Source organism: Anopheles moucheti, chromosome 3, assembly GCF_943734755.1.
Source record: "Anopheles moucheti chromosome 3, idAnoMoucSN_F20_07, whole genome shotgun sequence".
In the NCBI taxonomy this organism is placed as follows: Eukaryota; Metazoa; Arthropoda; class Insecta; order Diptera; family Culicidae; genus Anopheles; species Anopheles moucheti.
The window spans coordinates 49,797,522-49,817,502 of record NC_069141.1 but is presented as its reverse complement, the minus strand read 5'-3'; positions in this window follow the sequence as shown (position 1 = coordinate 49,817,502).

Below are 19,981 nucleotides of genomic sequence, written 5' to 3'. Positions count from 1 at the left end.
ACCAATTTCAACTCTGAGTCATTGATTTTTAATTTACTTTGTTTCACTTCCTTTTTTCTGTTTCTTCAATTTGCGATTTTGGTCGTTGGTAAGGAAACTTGCTCCCTTGCAAGATATTTAACTGTCTTAAAGTTCATTGTGTAAAAACGGTTGATAGATAATTGTGCGAAAAAAATTCGAAATGTTTTATTTTTAGTGTTGATTACGTCATTCCTTTTTGTAATATTGAGTTGCTTTTGTTATGCCCTTGAACAAATGCCTTCAATTGTAATATCAAACAATTCTAAAAGAGGACTGTTCCAAAAAATATGAAACCCAGTTTAGGAGGAGATTCAAAAAACGTTTTATCTAAAGAATGAATGTGTTACGTGTGTGTCGCTGCTCATTACTTTATTTACTATTGTTATTAAATTGTTTGCTAAAAGAAGAATGACACATAAATTAATCCAATTATGAAGTCAACTGCTAAGTGTGCTGACAATAAGATCACCAAAAGGATATGTATTCTCAAATCTGGTACTTCCATGCATGAAAAGGTTTTTATTTTTTCATTATTAATCAATAATTTGATTTTTTCAATATGTTTTCGATATCAAGTTTTTATTCCTGAAACCTTATTTACTTTTTAAAACGCATTACTTCGTTAAAGAATCACAATGCTCGTTATCTTTAATAGGTCTCTACAACTTAAAGACACACATACAGAAACTTTAATTGTTCAAAACAGCAATTGACAAACTTTCCACTAAATAGGCCAGATAGCAATGAAGCTATAATTATAATTAAAAACATCCCAGCAGTGGTTTTCGAAGTACTGCGTAACTGCTTCTCACCATAAACCCATTAGAATGATTGTGAAATACGAAAAAATAGTTATATCTAGTTATTACAAGTTTATTGTAAAATGGTTAAACACAAATTAGCGGATTTGTGCTAAACTTCACTAAGAAGCTACCTTGGTAAACTTTCAGACCGACCGATATTCCACCTGTTATAAAGATATGATCAAAACGTTGTGTTAATAAACGTTGATCACAAACAGCACACATATGGTGTCGATGTTGATTGACCAGAATATTTCTCTTGAGAAAATGTGTAATTGTAAGGGTCACCAAATTCTTCACCCAGAATAATTGACAACTGGCCGAGGCTCTGTCGAACCTTGGTATTTCCCACCACCTACAAGATTTCTCACAAATATGATGATATTTTAGTGCACTGTTGATAAAAGCTATAATGAATATAAAAAAACGATATAGAATATAAAGTTTTTGACAAATAAAATTGAAATGCATTGCTTTTTGAATATCTGTGCTGAAACTCGGAGACTTATTTAGGACGGAACTTCCAGGGGCTGTCCAGTCCGTTTATAGGAAGATCCGCCTCTGAAAGGCAGCCAGAACTCTAAAACTATTGCTATAAACATTTATAAATATTTATAATGTGTCGATGTAAAAAGTACCGTATGGGCAGGCTCTTTTCTATTGATTTCTACTTCTATTTCTATTTTCTAAAATTTCTAAATAATTGAAAGAAATTCATTAAATTATTAATCAAAACCAACAATAGAAGAATTGTATAAGATGTACAGTAAGAGTTATGAGATATTCCACATAAAATTTTAAACTAATGCTATTTGAACAGCTTTTATAAAACAGAACACATTCAGCCGTTTTGGCAATACAAAGAAAACAAATTCGTCTCCCACTTTCTTATTAATTCTACAATCTTAGCTTTATTGATACAACTTGTTAAAACACCAATGACAAATGCCTTCCCTGCGTCAGTTCTCTTCGCAGAGCGTAAAATTCAGTTTGAAACAAAAAATGCACCTTCCCGAACATGTTGTTGTTGTCCCACGTATTATAGTTCATTTTAATGTTGATTTGAATTCTCATGACGAAACAGAAGCAGTCTAACGCGATTGAACACAGTTACTCTCCGAAGCACGGTCCTTGCTTTTTCAGCGGTTATTCAAAACCCCAGCAAAACTTTCATTGATGATCCGTTACAGGGCGCTCCCCCTTGTGAAAGGGGATATCGTACCGCAGAACCGTATAGTTTCCACCATTCCATTAGCTTCATTAGTTAGAATTATTCAACGGATTTGTAGTGCGACTTCTGGAAGTAGCCCGTTAGTGTGCCCTCGTCGGCAAAGGATGTCAGCTCCTGGGGAATCACGTTCGCATCCTCGATGCCGGTGCAAGGGCGACACATACACTCGAGCGGTGCTTTCGTTGACACCTGCGGGAGCGCCATTGGGGAATGCGGGTACGGGAGTGAGGTAGTGCGAATGTAGCAAGTAGCAAAATTAGTACGAATTCATCAAAATCGAGCACCATCAATGGGATTATACTAATGAAGGAAGCTTTATTAAACATTAACCACTATCAACAGCAAAAAAGCTTCATGTACTGAAAGCACACGTTCTAACGTCATGCAGGTGTTACATTTAAACGGATTTGGCTGGTAGGTTAAAAAAATACATATGAGAAGCGATAAAAAACGCTGCTAACTAGTGCCTTCCATGTGGCCGTGTTTCGGGTTTTTTTTTACAATTTTCAATTCATATAAATAACTCATAATATGCAATTAACGGTACACGTACCTGCTTGCCGTACAGCAACGCCTGCTATGATAGCTTCTAGGGGGAAAAGTAAGGGATGATTCTCGCCTACTTACCCACACAGGTTGTACAGCGTTAAAAGCCATCCATAGTAACCAGGTTTACATATCCTCCACAGCCTACCGAGTTGCAGCCCGACAAACCAAACTCTCTAACGAACCGACCAAGCTTCCCAACCGACCATTCAACTGAATAAACCAATCTTTTCTGTAAAATAGGGGTTCCCTCCCACACCGTCCACAGCACCCTGACCACGCCGGAGGGGCAAAAGAGGAGGCGATGGGGATGGTACCCATAAATTCAGCACCCCACCTTTTGCCCTCCCGAAGGCCACAGGGCTTCATTTCGGTCTCTGGGCGTTGGTTTATCAGTGGACATGCTGTGTACTCATTTTTTTCTCTCGCTTCTTTGCTTTGTTGTGTGAGTATATATTACAACCCTTGCTCACCTTCCCGTATCCTGGCTGTGTACCCATGCACGAGTGTGGATGGGTGGTGGACATAATAGGGAAGTGGACAAAAGTTTAGCGCACCGTCAGGCAACAACGGGAACACGGGAACTTGGGGGGTAAGTTTCGTCATTACTTACCGTTATCCTTCTGGGCGTACAGAACTTGTCCGGGAAGCAGGAAGAGCGCCAACTCCAACAGCACCAGAATGGTCGATTTCATCTTGGTTTGGGATATACGAAAGGAAGCAAACGAGTTAAAAGGAGCTTTTTTTTTAAAAGACGCCTTGGAATTGTAATTGAATGGGATTTAAGAGCGTACTTTAAAATGTCACTCACCGTTTACGGCCTGGCAAGTGTGAACGAATTTAAAACTCAAAAAACCGTTAAACGATGGAAGTTTGCTCAGCAGACCTGCAATCGAAAATAGCGACATCGAGCAAGTGTTACCGAAAGCAATAAAAAACGATAAATGTTTACGTATAATGTACCTTTCCAAAGTGTCCTCACCGTGGTAGAGCGCCGTACAAAATGGTAACCTAAATCAAATCAAATGTTTTGTTGATTGCTTCCAAACCTAAATGGATTACACCGTTGCCGTGGCGATCCGTTCGAGCACTGATGGTTCACCGCAGCATGCATTACGGTATTTATAATTCGCCCCAAGCAGTGGAAAATAGTATTAAATCCCTCCTCGCCTACCTCCTCTCCCCTCCCAAACCTCGGCTGAGCCAGGACAGGACAGGGAAGTAAGGAACAACAGGAACAAGAAAGGGTACAATATCAACAACATTCCATAACTCCCGGACAACAGCAAAATCATTCGATCCATTTGCGACCGCTGCGTGATTGCACAAAATGGCACTTTTCCATCATCAGAAATCGAGATTTGTTGTTTTGCGCCATCACACTTACACCGTGCTCTTATCGGTGCATCTTCTTGTTTTAGCATCCTTGAGCTGGCGGCTTAGTAGGAAAGCAAAGGGCATTAAGAAATGTCCCGGCAAACGATGTAAATTGAGCTGGCATCTCCCATTCCTGAGAGTAAAAATGTCCACAGTGTGTGTTTCCCAAAGTAGTGGCGGGAATCGGATGGGTGTAGGGGTGGGGAGGGTGGACTCCAGGGGTGCTGTGACAAGTCAATCTACTTGAGCAGGATTTCTGCTATTCATTTGTCCCGGTGAGTGATGGGGTTCGGAGGTAACGAAGACTGTGAAGGGCAAACCGTTTGTTGTGCCTTGTTGGCCACACAGTGTTGGCCGCTGAGTGCACCGTGTATTGTAAGCGTAAGTGCCTCAGTACGGCTTCTAATTTAATCAATTATACAGGTTAGGTTTATGTTGTGAATATTTCACCGGTATCGAGAAATCAGGCAGATCGGTAGGGAGTAAAGTACGAAAACGAAAGAATCGAATCGAATATTAAAAATAAACATTCGTAATGGCAGTCGGTGCAGTTGTACTGTTTTCTACGGAATTGGATCGGGAAGATACTCTAGGTAAATTAGATTAGAGATGCACCGAGAGGAGCCAATTTGCGAAAAATGATCTGAGAATGTGATGTAGTAAGCAAATTTAATTTAAGATTTTAATGCAGGTTGTGTGGGACTCGAAGATACCTGTTGTCTGGTATTTGAAACCTCATCAATAAATGATTATTGAAAAACAATCTAGTATTCATATGCACCTTCGAATGTCCTGGAAGGATGTTTGAGTAGGTGGTGTTAGAAGAAAAATAGATCCATATGAACTGTACAATGTTTTCCTTTGAGTATAGGATTATATGATATACGGCCTGGCCGTTCTAACGATAATAAAAAAAAAAAAAGTATAGGATTATATAGATCACATTCATTCGTCACAGTCCCAACCATCCTCTAAAACGATCCATGTGTTTGGCTACAGTATTGTAGCATCCAAATAACCAACATTTGTGCTTGGTAAAGGAGCTCCTTTTCGCTTAAGATTGATGTCACTTTTGATTTAGAAACTAATTTTTATCCACCAATGAATTGTTAGCATCATACCCGAATCATATAGGCACCGTAAAGCATCATATAGGTGTTTCGGACTTCAAAAAGCATTTGTCTTAGGGCTCATTCAATTATTACGTAACGCAAAAATTGTCAATTTTCGACCCCCTCCCCCCCTATTGTAACAAAATTTACTATTCACTCCAGCCTGACTTGCTTCATCGTTGGTAATATTTTGAAGCGGTTTTAGAACCTACTTCTATCTATACAGCTACGATTCTGTGTACGATAATTCATTAACCATGTTTGTTTTCTGGCTGTCCGTATCTTTCATCATTGCCATGTACATGATTGGCATGTAGTGAACCAAACCTAGGTTGGATAGGTTCTGGATAAAGATAGTAATTTCTGGAAGACGCTTCGTATAAAAGTCTTTAACACCACAGATCCCAAACGAAGGATTCATTCGCTAATCGTCCACTGAGAAAAGCTTAAGAAGCTCGTTTTAAAGTTTACATTACATGACAAATCGATGTAATCTATTAAGAACAAGAATTCGTACGTAAATTATTTATCAGTACTATTGCTCTCTTATTTATCTAACAACCTTTCTTTTGTGTTGTTGTCTTCTGTTCATTCTCATTATTCATTCACCTTTTTGACTAACTTTTTTTATAAAACGTAGATTTAAATGATCTTTAAAAATGGCGAAAGTATAAATACATTTGTTGGTAAAGTAGATTTAGTGAATAATTTTCAGTTGAACAAAGCTGAGAGCATATAGAACGTATAAAGCTCTAGTACTTACATACGCCAGTGAGACATGAACTTTGTCCAAAACTGACGAAACCCTTTTAGCCGAGTTCGAGAGGAAGATGCTCAGAAGGTTTCTTGGCCCCGTATGTGTGGAAGGACAATGGAGGAGCCGCTACAATGATGAGCTCTATGAGTTGTAAGGCGAACCTACAGTCGAACAGCAGAATAGACGACCCAACAATTTTAGCCGGTATGCTGACTTCGAACACGGCCATACAAGAACCGATCACGATGTTGCACGTTCTAGTTGGCAAAAGTTATTCATTGTGTCTTGAATAAGCTTCCGAGCACTAAATGATATCGAATAATTGACTGATGTATGGTTGTATGAAGCTTTTTACGATAGTGGATAACTTGGATGCATCATTCTGAGTCTGTATAGAGCTCTTCAAGCTCAATGTAAGTTTTAAGAGTCGACGATGCATGCTATGTGACAACGGATGCAAACTGGATCCACTACAACACACAGGGTTCCAAAATCACCATCTGAGTGGACATCGGAAGTCAGTCATGAGTGGGTATCAAAAGATACCAAGAAACTTGACCTTTAAATCGAAAGTAGATAGGTAATATGGAATTTGTATAAAAATCCCTAAAATAAGTTAATTATTCATACATAGACTATAAGGCGGGAATCTAAGTATAATCTTATTTTATGTTACGTAACAAAAAGTATAACCCCCCCTCCCCCCTATGTAACAAATCGTAACGCTGCTTCCGGGATATTCGCCATGCAACACTCTGTTGCAGCGGATACATGAGGGCACAGTATCAAAATTCAATGATCATTGTTTGTGCTTTTGGGCAAACCAGATCTGTCCATCACCGTGACTTGTAATCCGAGTCTTGATAACAGGAATATGGTCCAGTACGATTTGCAATACAGAATGAGCGAGTTTCTAAGTTGTGAATTTCGATTCTTTTATTTATTTTTTATTTAGTGGATTGTTTAACATTGAGTATCCCATTAAGCAAACAACGCAAATTTTATTTAATAATAATAGTAATTTGCGTTATGCACCGCCGGTTAAATTGGCATAACTTTTAGCATTTGAAAACTAAAATCAAGTCAAGTTGTCGTGTTGAAAGACTACCTCCATGATCAAACAAACATCAGCAAAGTATCGAAAACAAAGTTCCCTTGCGTACAACTCAGAGTTCTATTGCGTACCCCTGAAACCGGGCCGTTAAGCTAGTCTACATATAAACGTTTGTATGCGCTAAGGAGAACCATAACGCCACTACTTGGATCACATTTTCTACGATTTACGTACATTTATGATTCCTGATTAGTTCAACGCCTTCTACGATTTTTTTGCCCAAGGTACAGTTTCCAATCGGTTTACTTTTACGGTAACAATCGAAATTTCTTAGCAACCTGTTCCGCTCATGTAGATGTTTGAGGCGATGAACAAAAATTAACGGTTGATATCTGTGGTGAGCTCCTATTTACTGAACTTTTTCAACAATTGATCATGTTTAATAGCACTCTTTGATCCATTAGGTGCAGAGCCACGAGAGTTTCCAAAATGCTGACAAATTTGTCCAATGACCAAATCAGCTGGTCAACTGTGAAAACCACTATACCATTGCCGCGCACACAATTGTTTTCAGATTTCCGATACCAGGAGAGCATGTTTTTCAAGAGATGGGATAAATTTGCGCTGCAGGTGAAATATCCTGCAGCTTGGGACAAATTTGCCCATCACAATTGCTATTGCATACTATCAAACACGTGAGAACGATCGCTAATGTAAGGAAGATCAATAAAACGGAAAGCATCCTTCATCTCGCTCAAACTTTCCGTCGGTTGGTACGAAATTTCATTCTAAACCAGCTGTTCTCCGATTTCCGATACCAGGAAAGCATCCACGGAAGAGATCACCTTGTACAGCAATTTTGCTCGAAAACCGCCGAAAGGTATGCAATATTTAAACACTAACTTTCCCGTTGGTCGAGTAAAATTATGCAGCAATTTTGCTCAAAAACCGCCGTAAGGTATGCAATGTTTAAACACTAACTTTGCAACCAACTTGCAATGCAATGCGCTGTAAGGTATGCAATGTTTATACAGTAACTTTTCATACGAACCAGCTGTTTTCAAATTTCCGATACCAGGAGAGCATGTTTTTCAAGAGGTGACATCTTCCTTCCACCTACACCCCCCTTACCCACCAACCATCCATGGCGACCAAGATGGAGGACCAGATGGCGGCCAAGATGGCGGACAAGATGGCGGACAAGATGGCGGCCAAGATGGCGGACATGATGGCGGACCAAGATGGCAGCCAAGATGGCGGTCCAAGATGGCGGCCAAGATGGCGGACAAGATGGCGGACCAAAATGGCGGACCAAGATGGCGGCCAAGATGGCGGACAAGATGGCGGACCAAGATGGTGGTCAAGATGGCGGCCAAGATGGCGGACAAGATGGCGGACCAAGATGGCGGACAAGATGGCGGACAAGATGGCGGCCAAGATGGCGGACAAGATGGCGGACAAGATGGCGGACAAGATGGCGGCCAAGATGGCGGACAAGATGGCGGACCAAAATGGCGGACAAGATGGCGGACCAAGATGGCGGACAAGATGGCGGCCAAGATGGCGGACCAAGATGGCGGACAAGATGGCGGACCAAGATGGCGGTCAAGATGGCGGCCAAGATGGCGGACAAGATGGCGGACCAAGATGGCGGACAAGATGGCGGACAAGATGGCGGACAAGATGGCGGCCAAGATGGCGGACAAGATGGTGGACAAGATGGCGGACCAAGATGGCGGACAAGATGGCGGTCAAGATGGTGGACAAGATGGCGGACAAGATGGCGGCCAAGATGGTGGCCAAGATGGCGGCCAAGATGGTGGCAAAGATGGCGGATCAAGATGGCGGACCAAGATAGCGGACAAGATGGCGGACCAAGATGGCGGCCAAGATGGCAGCCAAGATGGCGGACAAGATGGCGGACAAGATGGCGGATAAAATGGCGGACAAGATGGCGGCCAAGATGGTGGCCAAGATGGCGGACCAAGATGGTGGCCAAGATGGCGGACCAAGATGGCGGCAAATATGGCGGACAAGATGGCGGACAAGATGGCGGTCAAGATGGCGGCCAAGATGGCGGACAAGATGGCGGACCAAGATGGCGGACAAGATGGCGGACAAGATGACGGACAAGATGGCGGCCAAGATGGCGGACAAGATGGCGGCCAAGATGGCGGCCAAGATGGCGGACCAAGATGGCGGCCAAGATGGCGGACAAGATGGCGGCCAAGAAGGCGGACAAGATGGCAAACCAAGATGGCAGCCAAGTTGCCGGTCCAAGATGGTGGCCAAGATGGCGGACAAGATGGCGGACCAAGATGGCGGACAAGATGGCGGACCAAGATGGCGGCCTAGATGGCGGTCCAAGATGGCGGACAAGATAGCGGAGCAAGATGGCGGCCAAGATGGCGGACAAGATGGCGGCCAAGATGGCAGACAAGATGGTGGCCAAGATGATGGACAAGATGGCGGACAAGATGGCGGCCAAGATGGCGGCCAAGATGGCGGCCAAGATGGCGGACAAGATGGTGGACCAAGATGGCGGACAAGATGGCGGCCAAGATGGCGGCCAAGATGGCGTACAAGATGGCGGACAAGATGGCGGACCAAGATGGCGGCCAAGATTGCGGACAAGATGGCGGACCAAGATGGCGGACCAAGATGGCGGCCAAGATGGCGGACAAGATGGAGGCCAAGATGGCGGACAAGATGGCGGACAAGACAGTGGCCAAGATGGCGGACAAGATGGCGGACAAGATGGCGGACAAGATGGCGGACCAAGATGGCGGACAAGATGGCGGACAAGATGGCGGACCAAAATGGCGGACAAGATGGCGGACCAGGATGGCGGACAAGATGGCGGCCAAGATGGCGGACCAAGATGGCGGCCAAGATGGCGGACAAGATGGCGGACAAGATGGCGGACAAGATGGCGGCCAAGATGGCGGACAAGATGGCGGACAAGATGGCGGACAAGATGGCGGACAAGATGGCGGACAAAATGGCGGCCAAGATGGCGGACAAGATGGCGGACAAGATGGCGGACCAAGATGGCGGCTAAGATGGCGGACAAGATGGCGGCCAAGATGGCGGACAAGATGGCGGACCAAGATGGCGGACAAGATGGCGGTCCAAGATGGTGGAAAAGATGGCGGCCAAGATGGCGGACCAAGATGGTGGACAAGATGGCGGACCAAGATGGCGGCCTAGATGGCGGACCAAGATGGCGGCCTAGATGGCGGACCAAGATGGCGGACCGAGATGGCGGAAAAGATGGCGGACAAGATGGCGGACAAGATGGCAGACAAGATGGACTTCAAGATGAAAGCCAAGCTGGCGGACCAAGATGGCGGCCAAGATGGCGGACAAGATGGCGGACAAGATGACGGACAAGATGGCGGACAAGATAGCGGCCAAGATGGCGGACAAGATGGCGGACAAGATGGCGGACAAGATGGCGGACAAGATGGCGGCCAAGATGGCGGACAAGATGGCGGACCAAGATGGCGGACAAGATGGCGGACAAGATGGCAGACAAGATGGAGGCCAAGATGAAAGCCAAGATGGCGGACCAAGATGGCGGACCACGATGGCAGACAAGATGGCGGCCAAGATGGCGGACCAAGATGGCGGACAAGATGGCAGCCAAGATGGCGGCCAAGATGACGGACAAGATGGCGGACAATATGGCGCACAAAATGGTGGCCATAATGGTAGCCAAGATGGCGGCCAAGATCACGGACAAGATGATGGCCAAGATGGCGGCCAAGATGGCGGCCAAGATGGTGGACCAAGATGGCGGACAAGATGGCGGCCAAGATGGCGGCCAGAATGGCGGCCAGAATGGCGGCCAAGATGGTGGCCAAGATGGCGGACAAAGATGGCGGACAAGATGGCGGACAAGATGGCGGACCAAAATGGCGGACAAGATGGCGGACCAAGATGGCGGACAAGATGGCGGCCAAGATGGCGGACAAGATGGCGGACAAGATGGCGGTCTAGATGGCGGCCAAGATGGCGGAAAAGATGGCGGACTAAGATGGCGGACAAGATGGCGGCCAAGATGGCGGCCAAGATGGCGGCCAAGATGGCGGACAAGATGGCAGACCAAGATGGCGGCCAAAATGGCGGGCAAGATGGCGGCCAAGATGGCGGCCAAGATGGCGGACAAGATGGCGGACAAGATGGCGGACAAGATGGCGGACAAGATGGCGGACAAGATGGCGGACCAAGATGGCGGACAAGATGGCGGACAAGATGGCGGCCAAGATGGCGGACCAAGATGGCGGCCAAGATGGCGGACAAGATGGCGGACAAGATGGCGGACCAAGATGGCGGCCAAGATGGCGGACAAGATGGCGGCCAAGATGGCGGACAAGATGGCGGACCAAGATGGCGGACAAGATGGCGGACAAGATGGCGGACAAGATGGCGGACCAAGATGGCGGACAAGATGGCGGACAATATGGCGGTCAAGATGGTGGACAAGATGGCGGACAAGATGGCGGCCAAGATGGTGGCCAAGATGGCGGCCAAGATGGTGGCAAAGATGGCGGATCAAGATGGCGGATCAAGATGGCGGACCAAGATAGCGGACAAGATGGCGGACCAAGATGGCGGCCAAGATGGCAGCCAAGATGGCGGACAAGATGGCGGACAAGATGGCGGATAAAATGGCGGACAAGATGGCGGCCAAGATGGTGGCCAAGATGGCGGACCAAGATGGTGGCCAAGATGGCGGACCAAGATGGTGGCCAAGATGGCGGACAAGATGGCGGACAAGATGGCGGACCAAGATGGCGGACAAGATGGCGGACCAAGATGGTAGACAAGATGGCGGAGCGAGATGGCGGATAAAATGGCGGCCAAGATGGCGGCCAAGATGGCGGCCAAAGATGGCGGCCAAGATGGCGGACAAAATGGCGGACCAAGATGGCGGACAAGATGGCGGCCAAGATGGCGGACCAAGATGGCGGACAAGATGGCGGCCAAGATGGCGGACCAAGATGGCGGACAAGATGGCGGACAATATGGCGGCCAAGATGGCGGACAATTTGGCGGCCAAGATGGCGGACAAGATGGCGGCCAAGATGGCAGCCAAGATGGCGGACAAGATGGTGGCCAAGATGGCGGACAAGATGGTGGCCAAGATGGCGGACAAGATGGCGGCCAAGATGGTGGCCAAGATGATGGACAAGATGGCGGACAAGATGGCGGCCAAGATGGTAGCCAAGATGGCGGACAAGATGGTGGACAAGATGGCGGACAATATGGCGGCCAAGATGGCGAACAAGATGACGGCCAAGATGGCGCACAAGATGGCGGACCAAGATGGCGGACCAAGATGGCGGACCAAGATGGCGGCCAAGATGGCGGACAAGATGGCGGACAAGATGGCGGACAAGATGGCGGCCAAGATGGCGGACAAAATGGTGGCCAAGATGGCGGACCAAGATGGCGGACAAGATGGCGACCAAGATGGCGGACAAGATGGCGGACAAGATGGCTCACAACATGGCGGACAAGATGGCGGACAAGATGGCGGCCAAGATAGTGGCCAAGATGGCGGCCAAGATGGTGGCAAAGATGGCGGACCAAGATGGCGTACAAGATGGCGGACCAAGATGGCGGACAAGATGGCGGCCAAGATGGCGGACAAGATGGCGGCCAAGATGGCAGCCAAGATGGCGGACAAGATGGCAGACAAGATGGTGGCCAAGATGATGGATAAGATGGCGGACAAGATGGCGGTCAAGATGGCGGACAAAATGGCGCACAAGATGGCGGACAAGACGGCGAACAAGTTGGCGGCCAAGATGGCGGACAAAATGGCGGACCAAGATGGCGGACAAGATGGCGGACAAGATGGCAGACAAAATGGCGGCCAAGATGGTGGCCTAGATGGCGGAAAAGATGGCGGACAAGATGGCGGACAAGATGGCGGACAAGATGGCGGACAAGATGGTGGACCAAGATGGTGGACCAAGATGGCGGACAAGATGGCGGACAAGATGGCGCACAAGAAGGCGGTCAAGATGGCGGACAAGATGGCGGACAAGATGGCGGACAAGATGGCGGCCAAGATGGCGGACAAGATCACGGAAAAGATGGTTGACCAAGATGGCGGACAAGATGGCGGACAAGATGGCGGACCAAGATGGCAGCCAAGATGGCGGTCTAAGATGGCGGACAAGATGGTGGTCAAGATGGCGGACCAAGATGGCGGACAAGATGGCGGACAAGATGGCGCACAAGATGGCAGACAACATGGCGCACAAGATGGTGGCCAATATGGCTCACAAGATGGCGGGCAAGATGGCGGAAAAGATGGCGAACAAGATGGTGGCCAAGATGGCGGACAAGATGGCGCACAAGATGGCAAACAAGATGGCGCACAAGATGGTGGCCAAGATGGCGGACAAGATGGCGAACAAGATGGCAAACAAGATGGCGCACAAGATGGCGCACAAGATGGCATCGACGGCTTATTAACGGCTAATTGGCAGTTACTTAACGACGTATCGACGTTTTATTGACATCTAATTGACCGTTAATCGCTGGCTTTTCGACGATTAATTGACGGCTTATTTACGGCTAATGGACAGCTAATTGACGGCTAACTGACGGCTAATTAAAGGCTAACGGACGGCAAATGAACGGTTAAATGACGGCTGGTCGACGGCTAATCAACGGCTTAACGCAGCTAATTGACGGCTTGATGAACGCCAATTGACGGCAAATGAACGAATAATTGAATGCTCATCGACGGCTAATTGACGGCCAATCGATGGTTAATCTACGGCTTATCGACGGCTAATTGACAGCACTCAGGCACTCATGAGTGCCAGTCACTCAGTCATTCAGCAACTCAGTCATTCAGTAACTCAGGAGCTCACGCACTCAATAAGCCGTCGTTAAGTCATCAATTAACCGTTAATTAACCGTGGATAAGCCGTCGATAAGCCAATTAACGATCTTGTCCGCCATCTTGGCTGCCATCTTGGTCCGCCATCTTGGTCCGCCATCTTGGTCCGCCATCTTGGTCCGCCATCTTGGCCGACATGATTTGCGCCATCTTGGCCGCCATTTGTTCCGCCATCTTGGCCGCCATCTTGGCCGCCATCTTGGCCGCCATCTTGTCCGCCATCTTGTCCGCCATCTTGTTCCGCCATCTTGACCGCCATCTTGGTCCGCCATCTTGTCCGCCATCTTGGTCCGCCATCTTGGCCACCATCTTGTCCGCCATCGTGGCCGCCATCTTGGCCGCCATCTTGGCCGCCATCTTGGCCACCATCTTGGCCGCCATCTTGTCCGCCATCTTGTCCGCCATCTTGTCCACCATCTTGTCTGCCATCTTGTCCGCCATCTTGGCTGCCATCTTGATCCGCCATCTTGTCCGCCATCTTGGCCACCATCCTTGCCGCCATCTTGGCCGCCATCTTGGCCGCCATATTGTCCGCCATCTTGGCCACCATCTTGTCCGCCATCTTGTCCGCCATCTTGTCCGCCATCTTGTCCGCCATCTTGTCCGCCATCTTGCTCCGCTATCTTGTCCGCCATCTTGGCCGCCATCTTGCTCCGCCATCTTGGCCGCCATGTTGTGGGCCATCTTGTCCGCCATCTTGCGCGCCATCTTGTCAGCCATCTTGGTCCGCCATCTTGCGCGCCATCTTGTCAGCCATCTTGTCCACCATCTTGTCCGCCATCCTGGCCGCCATCTTGTGCGCCATCTTGTGCGCCATCTTGGCCACCATCTTGTCCGCCATCTTGTCCGCTTTCTGGTGCGCCATCTTGGCTGCCATCTTGTCCGCCATCTTGGCCGCCATCTTGGCTACCATCTTGTCCGCCATCTTGTCCATCATCTTGTCCGCCAGCTTGTCCGCCATCTTGGCCGCCATCTTGTCCGCCATGTTGTCCGCCATCTTGGTCCGCCATCTTGGCCACCATCTTGTCCGCCATGTTGTCCGCCATCCTGGCCGCCATGTTGTGTGCCATCTTGTGCGCCATATTGTCCGCCATCTTGTCCGCCATCTTGTCCGCCATCTTGGTCCGCCATCTTGTCCGCCATCTTGTCCGCCATCTTGTCCGCCATCTTGGCCGCCATCTTGTCCGCCATCTTGTCCGCCTTCTTGTTCCGCCATCTTGACCGCCATCTTGGTCCGCCATCTTGTCCGCCATCTTGGTTCGCCATCTTGGCCACCATCTTGTCCGCCATCGTGGCCGCCATTTTGTCCGCCACATTGTCCGCCATCTTGGTCCGCCATCTTGACCGCCATCTTGGTCCGCCATCTTGTCCGCCATCTTGGTTCGCCATCTTGGCCACCATCTTGGTCCGCCATCTTGGCCGCCATTTTGTCCGCCACATTGTCCGCCATCTTGTCCGCCATGTTGTCCGCCATCCTGGCCGCCATGTTGTGAGCCATCTTGTGCGCCATATTGTCCGCCATCTTGTCCGCCATCTTGTCCGCCATCTTGGTCCGCCATCTTGTCCGCCATCTTGTCCGCCATCTTGTCCGCCATCTTGGCCGCCATCTTGTCCGCCATCTTGTCCGCCTTCTTGTTCCGCCATCTTGACCGCCATCTTGGTCCGCCATCTTGTCCGCCATCTTGGTTCGCCATCTTGGCCACCATCTTGTCCGCCATCGTGGCCGCCATCTTGGCCGCCATTTTGTCCGCCACATTGTCCGCCATGTTGTCCGCCATCCTGGCCGCCATGTTGTGAGCCATCTTGTGCGCCATATTGTCCGCCATCTTGTCCGCCATCTTGTCCGCCATCTTGGTCCGCCATCTTGTCCGCCATCTTGTCCGCCATCTTGGCCACCATCTTGTCCGCCATCTTGTCCGCCATCTTGTCCGCCATTTTGGCCATCATCTTGTCCGCCATCTTGGCTAACATTATGGCCGTCATGATGTCCACCATCTTGGCCGCCATTTTGGCCGCCATATTGTCCGCCATCTTGCGCGCCATATTGTCCGCCATCTTGGTCCGCCATCTGGCCACCATCTTGTCCGCCATCTTGGACCGCCATCTTGGCTGTCATCTTGGCCGCCATCTTGTCCACCATCTTGGCCGCCATCTTGTCCACCATCTTGGCCGCCATCTTGGCTACCATCTTGGCCGCCATCTTGTCCGCCATCTTGTCCATCATCTTGGCCACCATCTTGTCTGCCATCTTGGCCGCCATCTTGTCCGCCATCTTGGCCGCCATCTTGGCCGCCAGCTTGCTCCGCTATCTTGTCCGCCATCTTGGCCGCCATCTTGGACCGCCATCTTGGCCTTCAGCTTGTCCGCCATCTTGTCCGCCATCTTGGCCGTCATATTGTCCGCCATCTTGTCCGCCATCTTGTCCGCCATCTTGGCCACCATCTTGTCCGCCATCTTGTCCATCATCTCGGCCACCATCTTGGCCACCATCTTGGCCGCCATCCTGTCCGCCATCTTGTCCGTGATCTTGTCCGCCATCTTGTCCACCATCTTGGCCGGCATCTTGGCCGCCATCTTGGTCCGCCATCTTGTCCGCCATCTTGTCAATCATCGCGGCCACCATCTTGGCCGCCATCTTGGCCGCCATCTTGTCCGCCATCTTGGCCACCAGCTTGTCCGCCATCTTGGCCGCCATCTTGTCCGCCATCTTGGCCACCAGCTTGCCCGCCATATTGTCCGCCATCTTGTCCGCCATCTTGTCCGTGATCTTGTCCGCCATCTTGTCCACCATCTTGGCCGCCATTTTGGTCCGCCATCTTGTCCGCCATCTTGTCCATCATCTCGGCCACCATCTTGGCCACCATCTTGGCCGCCATCTTGTCCGCCATCTTGGCCACCAGCTTGTCCGCCATCTTGGCCGCCATCTTGTCCGCCATCTTGTCCGCCATCTTGGCCGTCATATTGTCCGCCATCTTGTCCGCCATCTTGTCCGCCATCTTGGCCACCATCTTGGCCGCCATCTTGGCCACCATCTTGTCCGCCATCTTGTCCACCATCTTGGCCGCCATCTTGGCCACCATCTTGGCCAACATCTTGTCCGCCATCTTGTCCACCATCTTGGCCGCCATCTTGGCTACCATCGCGGCCGCCATCTTGTCCGCCATCTTATCCATCATCTTGGCCACCATCTTGTCTGCCATCTAGGCCGCCATGTAGGCCGCCATCTTGTCCGCCATCTTGGCCACCATCTTGGCCGCCATCTTGCCCGCCATCTTGTCCGCCATCTTGGCCACCATCTTCGTCCGCCATCTTGTCCGCCATATTGTCCGCCATCTTGGACCGCCATCTTGGCTGCCATCTTGGTCCGCCATCTTGTCCGCCATGATGTCCGCCATCTTGTCCGCCATCTTGTCCGCCATCTTGGCCGCCATCTGGTCCACCATCTTGGCCGCCATGGATGGTTGGTGGGTAAGGGGTGTGTAGGGGGAAGGAAGATGTCACCTCTTGAAAAACATGCTCTCCTGGTATCGGAAATTTGAAAACAGCTGGTTCGTATGAAAAGTTACTGTATAAACATTGCATACCTTACGGCGCATTGCATTGCAAGTTGATTGCATACCTTCCGGCGCAGTACCAGGAGCTACCTCTTCCGTGCATGCTCTCCTGGTATCATACATTCAAAAACTGGTAATTTTCGAAGAAATTTTGCTCCACCAACGGTAAAGTTAATGTTTAAACATTGCATAACTTTCGGCGGTTTTTGAGCAAAATTGCTGCATAATTTTACTCGACCAACGGGAAAGTTAATGTTTAAATATTGCATACCTTTTGGCGCTTTTCGACCAAAATTGCTGTACAAGGTGATCTCTTCCGTGGATGCTTTCCTGGTATCGGAAATCGGAAAACAGCTGGTTTAGAATGAAATTTCGTACCAACCGACGGAAAGTTTGAGCGAGATGAAGGATGCTTTCCGTTTAGCGATCGTTCTCACGTGTTTGATAGTATGCAATAGCAATTGTGATGGGCAAAATTGTCCCAAGCTGCAGATGTCACCTCTGGAAAAACATGCTCTCCTGGTATCGGAAATCTGAAATCAATTGTGTGCGCGGCTATGGTATAGTGGTTTTCACAGTTGACCAGTTGATTTGGTCATTGGACAAATTTGTCAACTCTCGTGGCCCTGCACATGGTAATGTGAATTTCGATCGTTTGCTTGATTTTCGCGTATTAAGTTTGATGCTCCAATTTTAGGTCGGTTGTCCGTGCGTCAAGAAATCCAAGAATTTCTGGGCCGATCTCGTCGGTCATCGTGAAGACACTTGCGATCATTTCGTCACATTTACATCAGTATGAAACACACTACGTGCTCCTCAGGCACAATTTGATAGTCAATAGCCAATTATAGGGATACAACACCACAAAGCACTCACTAATTTTTCTCAAACAAACTGAGTTTTCAATGCAAAAACCGAGACCGCTTTCAGCACGCACGACAATGTTTTAGCAAGACTATTATGATAGGTTCTTCACTAAATACATCGTTTTTATATCAATGCATACTTGTTTTCTTCAAGTATCTTTTTTCGTACTCTTTTTTAGTTTAGATCCACGATTTCGCGGCGATGATCTTCAACCGTATGGATTTCGAATTGGAAATTTTAGAACAATTTCAGTCTAACAACGATGCGAATGTTACCGAGATTACAACAATGTAGTTTGAATCGTATTCTACAAGGGGATATGATGAAGTGTTTGGACAGTTTGGGATGGGTGGACATAAGCTGGACCTACAATCCAGCTTCGACTAAGAAATAATCAAGAAAGACAGAAATGGTATTCCAAGAACCATGAGGTATGAAATATCAAACGGAAAAGAGAGTTCTAATGATTGCAATGTGATTTTATTCATATTCTATGACAATGCTAGCTATTTCGTAGTACACTGACAGATTGTGTCGGTTATAACATCATTACCGGCTTGCAAACTTGCAGAAATTGTGGTAATCGAAATACTAAACACAACACTCCACCACAATACTATTTCGAAACACGTAGGCTGGACATTTTTACGGTTCAATCGGTGAAAGAAAACAATACCACACCACGAGTATCGCAATGGCAATAGCTTACAAATATTGCGGAAGTGAAAATAAGCATGGTTTCTATTCTAGCATGTAACGGTAGGATCATTTACGAACAGATGAAAAAATCCCGTTCAAGAAGTAGAATACATGACAAGGTTGAAGTAAAAGGGCATATAAGGGTTCACGGGGCGGCCAGATGGTGTATTGGTAGCGCAGTCGGTCTGCACAAGACAGGACCACGGAATAATTTCATTTGGACCACCAAACCTCCATACGCAGGTCTGACTATCCTACGGGTAAATAAAATAAAAATAAAAATAGAAATGGTAGGCTTAAACATCCTAAAGATGTCGTGCCGATAAAGAAGAAGGAGTTTGAATACACTGCATACTTCTCTTGCGTAGCCATGTAACTAGGCCGATATAGCTATTCAAATAAAAAAAAATTATCTAACCAAGGATATATAAAATCTAAGGATATTTTCGATCAATTTTAATCTACCTTTTTAATTAGATTTTATGCTATAAATTAACTCTGCTGCTAAATTTCCAAAAATCGCACAATCGGCACAAGTTGTTTGGGGCCCCCAACACGGCGAGGCCCTAGGCGACCGCCTACTCCGCCTACCGTTTGATCCGCCGCTGGTTAAGAGCGAAGAAGTAGAACAGAGTGTTGCATGGCGAATCTCCCGGAAGCACTGCGAGCGAACCAATGGCAAAGTGCTCCTTGGATGCTGTAGTTGTAAATTTCACCACGTGCAGTTGGAGCACGTATGATTGTAGCTCCATACAAAGGAAGAGTACAGATACAGTGGTAACTGGTGTTGGTGGTGATATAACCGGTTTCGAAATTGTATTCGAAGATGGTGATCAAATCAAACGTAAGGCGGAGTGTGCCCCTTCTTACTGCGCATTTCGCTTTGTATCATTTCAAGGGCCTCAATGCTCCCCCCCTCCCATCCTTCATCGTTTTTAAAATTAGAGGCCCCAACTATATTTCCGCCCTGAGCCTCCAAGGGGATTGATCCTCCACTGTCGTTAAACGTGACATTGCATTGCATTGTCTTCCGCA